General features: G+C 31.8%; 1 non-coding gene across 1 annotated transcript; it reads left to right on the top strand.

Annotated features, from left to right (window-relative positions):
* The first annotated feature begins 1,943 nt into the window (after positions 1-1,943).
* On the top strand, positions 1,944-2,050 carry LOC141492467 (U6 spliceosomal RNA). Its single transcript, XR_012469932.1, has one exon. It is a non-coding gene; the product is annotated as a U6 spliceosomal RNA (small nuclear RNA).
* The last annotated feature ends 4,535 nt before the right edge of the window (positions 2,051-6,585 follow it).

The raw sequence follows: 6,585 nt of genomic DNA, 5'->3' as shown, positions 1-6,585 counted from the left end.
TTTAGCAATAGTGCTTTTATCCTGGGACAATCAATCAGTAGGACACTATTCTCCTGCAAGCCACCAACCATTTATGCAAGTGAGCAGAGTGTCTACATAACTAGGTCCCATCACAAAGACATCACCCTCCCATCCTCCAGAAAAAGTCACTAGTAAAGCCTTGACTTCATGGGTGATCTGGTAAACTCCAGGATTGGCCAAAAGTGAAACCCCATCTTTGGAATCAACCAGCAGAGAGATGCTGTTTCCCGAGTAACCCAGTAGCAAGTGCCCACTCTTGGAACAAACAATCAGCTAAACCCCACAATCAGGAAAGGCCAACAGGGAGGACCCACTCCTCAATATAAGTCAGAAGGGAAGACTGACAATCAGAAAAAGGCAAATAGATGAATCATGAAGTCCAGCAAAATCCAGTAGTAAGATCCAAAGACCCAGCACAAAAAACACAAGACAGCACTGAGACAAAAACTCAACTCTTACATAAAATCACCAAGTCACAAAAAATGACAGAAAAAAAGGAACAACAGCAGTTCAGATCGCCTATGGACTAAGTTATCCCATCAACCTGTAAACATATTTCTCAAAATATATATGTATAATGGTAATCTAAGTGTTCACCAGTGAGGGGAGGGGGAAGGGAAGAAAATTTTGTAAATTGAAAACATGCATGTACAAATGGATGAAAATAAACAAATTTTTAAAAAAGAAAAAATGAACAAAAAACGTAAAAATGAGTTTAATTATAAAATGATATTATGGTATAGGGAAGATCAAGGCATAAAGGTAGAAAAGGACAATAATGTCAAAATGACTGAAGCATAAAAATAGATTATTATTTGGTTACAAGCCCAAAAAGAATTCTTTGAAGGGTTTAAAAAGGATTTTAAAAAGAAAATTAGTTAAGTAAGAAAAATATTAGAGAAAGAAATAGAAGTAAAGTAAGAAAATCATGAAAAAGAACAAGTGGTATAGGAAAAGATATACATAAATTTCCTGAAGAAAATAACTACCTAAAAAAGCAGAATTGACTAATTGGAAGAGGAAGTCCAAAAACTCACCGAAGAAATAGTTCCTTAAAAATTAGAACTGAACCCAGCAATTCCAATACTAAGTCCATATCCAGAAGAAATCAAAAAAGTTTGAAATTTTTGGAAATTGGAAATATTCATAGCATCTATTTTTATAAAGGCAAAGAATTGGAAATTGAGGGGATGTCTATCAATTAGGGAGTGAATGAACAAATTTTGGTATATGAATGTTATGCAATACTATTGTTGTATAAGAAACCATAAATGGCTAGACTCTAGAGAAGAATGGAATGAATTACAAGAAATGATGCAGAGTGAAGGGAGCAGAAATGAGAAAATATTATACACATTAATATCAACTTTGTGAATTGATCAGCCTTGAATGATACTGCTCCTTTCAGCTATTCAGAGAGCTGGGAAAACCCTATATGGAAGAAAACAAAACATAACAAAACAAACAAAAAACCCCTTCAGAATCTGAATCAACAGTACATTCGCTCTTTAAAAATTTGTCTTATGTATTTCTTTTTATCCATGTTTTTTTCTTTTCCCTTAATACTAATTCCTCATACTGAAAATGACTAAACTGCAAGCATGTTAAACACAGATGTGTATGTACGATATTCATCATTGAGGGGAGAGGTGTGGGAAGGGGGTGTGAAAGAAATTTATGTATCTTAAAAATATGGTTATGCATGTACATGAATTTTGAAAAACATTCATAATATGTAATTGGAAAAATAATATGAAATATAATTTGAGAAAAATGAAAGTTTTTACATGTTCTTGTAAAAAAATTAGAACTGAACAAAATGAAAACAATGCCTCTGTGATATATCAAGATTTAGTAAAAAAACATCAAAAGTATAAAATAAAAGAAGAATGTAAAATTTCTCTTTAAAAAAAATTGACCTTGTGCTCGCTTCAGCAGCACATATACTAAAATTGGAATGATACAGAGAAAATTAGCATAGCCTCTGCACAAAGATGACATGGAAATTCATAAAGTACAAAAAAAATGACCTTAAAATAGATGCAGTAGAAATAATGTAAAAATTATTGTACCATATGAATGTTATGACAAAAAATTCCTATACAATATCTTCCCAGAAATTATGAAAAGATATTCCAAAATTAAAACTTCCAGGAATATCATAGCCAAATTTCAGAAATCACAAATCAAAGAGGAAATATTTCAAGCAGCCAAAAAGAAAGAATTCAAATATCATGAAGCAATAAACAGGATTGTACAGGATTTGACAGCCACCTTAAAGAGCCAGAACCCTTGAAATATGATTTGCCAGAACCTAAAGGAGCTAGAGTTATAGCCAAAAATACCGACCCAGAAAGACAATATAATACCTCAGGGGAAATATTTAAGAAAATACAGACATCATAAATATTTTAATTTTAATTAATAATTCAGAGCTGAATAAAAAAAATTTGATCTCCAGATATAAGACTCAAGGAAAATATAAAAAGGTAAAACAAAAGAAGAAAGAGAAAGCACAACAAATTGAATGAAGTTAAATATTCCTATGTGGCAGGAAATTATTTATAACTCTAAAACTCTTATATCTATATAAGAGCAATTAGAAGGGGTATATCTGTAAAAATAGGTGTGGATATAAGGTAAGTTTGATCTCACAAAATGTAGAGGTATTAAAGAGAATTGTATTGATGAATGAGAAGAGAAATTGAATGGGACAAATTATCCAACATGAAAGAGACATGAAAGAACTATTATAATGAAGAGGAAGACGGGAGCAGGTTGACTGGCAAAACTTAAATCTTGCTCCCATCAAAATTGCTTCAAAGGGTGAATAACATATGCACTCAGTTGGATATAGAAATCTTTCTTAGAATAAAGTAAAAAGGGATGTGGATAAGAGAAGAGGAAGGGTCCCAATGCAAGGGAGGATATATTAAGGAAGGCTGTGTGTATGGTAATAAAATTATTGTGAAAAGAGGTGAGAGTATAGAGAAAGGAAGATAAAAAAGGGAACTTATCATGTAGGTAAATACACAGATATCAAAACTAAATGTGAATGGCATGAATTTACCTATAAAATGGAATGAGATAATAGATTCGATTAAAAAGGAGAAACCTACACTATATAGAAAAATTTAGAGGGCTGGAGCAGGAAAGGTTATGTTTCAGCTGAAACAAAGGAATTAGGGGTAGCAATCATATTTAGACATAGCAAAAGCAAAAATAAATTTATTTAAAAGAAATGAGGGAAATTATATCTTCCAAAAGATATAATATGCAATGAAATCAAATAAATACTAAACATAAAAATATATATACCAAGTGGTATATAACATCTAGATTTTTGAATGCATTAAATGAATAACTATAAGAAATAGATAACAATATTATGCAAATGAGGGACCTCCATTTCCCCCTCTTGTAATTAGAGGAATCTAACCAAAGAAGAAGAAGAAGAAGAAGAAGAAGAAGAAGAAGAAGAAGAAGAAGAAGAAAAAGACATTAAGGAAGTAAATGAACTTTTGGAAAAGTTAATTATGTTGACTCTGGAGAGAAGCAAATGGAAATAGAAAGGAATATATACTTTTTTCTCAACAGAGAAAATTTGCAAAAAATTTGGCTAAGAATTGTGACATTAAAAACCCAATCAAAAAATGAAGAAAATGAAAAACAGTAAATGCATCCTCCCCACATCATAATGAAATAAATATTCCATTTGGATAGAGGCAAAATAATACTTAAAAGTTTTCTAACTCCAGTTACTTATATCAATAAAACAGAAGAAAGAAATTAATGTATAGGACATACAAAAACAAAAAAAGAACAAATTAAAAATCCCCAGTTAGATCCAAATTTGAAATCATGAAAAATGAAAGGGATTAATGAAACTAACAATATAAACAAACCAATAAATTTATTAATTAAACTAGATACTGATTTCAAGAAAAAATAAAATAAAATGGATAAACCATTGATTAATTTGATGCAAAATTGGAAAGAAGAAAAACAAATTAAAAGCATTTAAAATGAAATGGATGAATTAACCAACTCTGAAGAGACAATTCAGACATTGTTAGATGCACTTTTCCCAACTTATATATGAATAAATTTGACAATTTAATTGAAATGGATTAATATCTGCGAAAATACAATTTTCTCAGATTAACAGAAGAAATAAAATACTTAAATAAACAAGTTATAAGAAAATAACTTTAAAGAAGTCATTAGTAAATTTTGTAAGAAAAAATGCTCAAGATGAGTTGGATTCACAACCAAATTTTACCAAACATTAAATGAATAATAGGTGGAGTCCAAACAAATTCCTTTTAAGATATACATTTGATAATACCCAAAGCAAGAAGAGCCAAAGCAAAGAAAGAAAATTATAGAACAATTTCTCTAATAAATATTGTTGCAAAAATTAAATAAATATTAACACTTTATCATAGATTATAATGGTAGGATTTTTATCAGGGATGTATGGCTGATTCAATACTTTCACCATAATTGACTATATCAATAACAAAAGAAATAGAAATCATAATTATCTCCATGCAGAAAGTGTGTCGGGCAAAATACAGCATCCATTTCTAATTAAAATCTGAGAGAAAAATGGAATAAATGATGCCTCTAAAAATAAGAAGCAATATTTATTTAAAGCCATCTTATAAACCTCAATACAATCAAGTGTAGCAGTTTTCATTACTAATATTCAGTATTAAAGTATAAAAGATTGCTTTAATAATAATAGAATAAAGGAGTTAAAATTAGAATAAGTGCTGAGTAAAATCACACTTTGTGGATGATATGAGAATCAATTTCAAAATTATTTGAAATTTTTTGATTGCTATTTTATTTTGCTTTCCCAATTGCAAGTCATGGAAGTTTTTCAACATTCATCCACTTGCATAGTTATAAGTTACACAATTTTCTTCCACCCTCTCATCACATCCTAATCCCCTCTGTGGTGAATAGTCTGGTGAGTATTGTATGTTCATGTCTGTGTTTAATATGCTTGCATATTAATCATCGTGTGCATGAGGAATTAGAACTAGTTAGGAAAAGAAAGAAAACAATTTGATAGGAAGAAAAACACTTAAAAAAACCTTTTAAAAGTGAACATAGTATTCATTAAAATCTGATGATTTTTTGCTTTGTCATTTTTTCATCTACATATGGATGGTGCTATCCATAGCAGGTCTCCCAGGGTTGTCCTCTCTCTCTGACTTAACAGCTGAGAGAAGCAACATCCCTCATATTTGATCCATTCACAAGGTTGTTTTTAATGTGTGCAATGTTGTCTTGGTTCTGTTCCCTTCACTCAGCATCAATTTATGTAATTCTTCTGACACTTCTTTGGAGTTCCATCATACATGTCTTCTTTTAGATAAGTAGTAATAGAGAGAAAATTCTACTTCAGTCATTGTTCAGATTTCAATGGTTCTGTCTCTGGGGTGAGTTGCTTTCTTTATTGTAAGTCCACCAGAGAAGTTGCTTCAATAGGTTTCCCACAGTTGCTATTACTAGTAGTACCTCCACTCTATTTCTCCCCACTCTCATTTATTCTATTCTCTCTCTCTCTCTCTCTCTCTCTCTCTCTCTCTCTCTCTCTCTCTCTCTCTCTCTCTCTCTCTCCCCTTTCATCCTGGCCCTGTCCAATAGCATGTTGAATCTGAGTGCCTTCTCCCTCCATCATCCTCTCTCTTCTATCACCTATTCCCCAATTTCACTCCACACATTCCCCTCATCCCATCCCTTTCCTCCTATCCTTCTCTAGGGCAAGATAGATTTCCTCACCCTATTAAGTGTTTATGTCATCTCCTCACTGATCCATTTCAGATTGAGAATGAAGGTGCACTTTGCCTTCCTCTCCCTCCACTCCATTGATAAAGCTTTTTCTTGACTCTTAAGTGAAATTTCTTAGCTTCTTCTTCATCACCACATTTTCCTTCCTCTCAGTACTTTCCTTTATCACCCATTAACTCCAACTTTTTACTATATTATACCATTATATTCTGCTCCTTCCTATGTCATATATATATATATATATATATATATATATATACTCCTTCTAACAGCTCTTATAAATGAGAAAATTCATATGAGTTATCAATATCTTCTTCCCATGCAGGAATACAAACAGTTCAATATCATTAAGTTCCTCCTAGTGAGTCCTTCTCTTCCACCCCCTCTATGGTTCACTAGAGTCCTGGACTTGGAGATCAAACTTTCTGTTCAGCTCTGGTTGTTTCAATAGGAAAGTTTGAAAGACCCTGTTTCATTGAAAGTTCATCTTTTCCCCTGAAAGAGGATGCTCAATTTTTTTGGGCAGTTGATTATCAGTTGTAAATCAACATCTTTTACCTTCTGGAGTATCACATTCCAATTCCTATGAACCCTTAATGAAGATGCTAGAAGATCCTGTATAAGCCTGACTATGTATCCTAGGTAGTTGTATTGTTTGTTTTTGGAAGCTTTTAGAAATTTCTCTTTGATTTGAGAGTTTTAGAATGGGGCTATAATATTCCTGGATGTTTTTCTTTTGGGATCTCTTTCAGGAGGTGA

Source organism: Macrotis lagotis, chromosome 6 (assembly GCF_037893015.1).
Source record: "Macrotis lagotis isolate mMagLag1 chromosome 6, bilby.v1.9.chrom.fasta, whole genome shotgun sequence".
In the NCBI taxonomy this organism is placed as follows: domain Eukaryota; kingdom Metazoa; phylum Chordata; class Mammalia; order Peramelemorphia; family Peramelidae; genus Macrotis; species Macrotis lagotis.
This window is presented reverse-complemented; position numbering and strand designations above follow the sequence as displayed.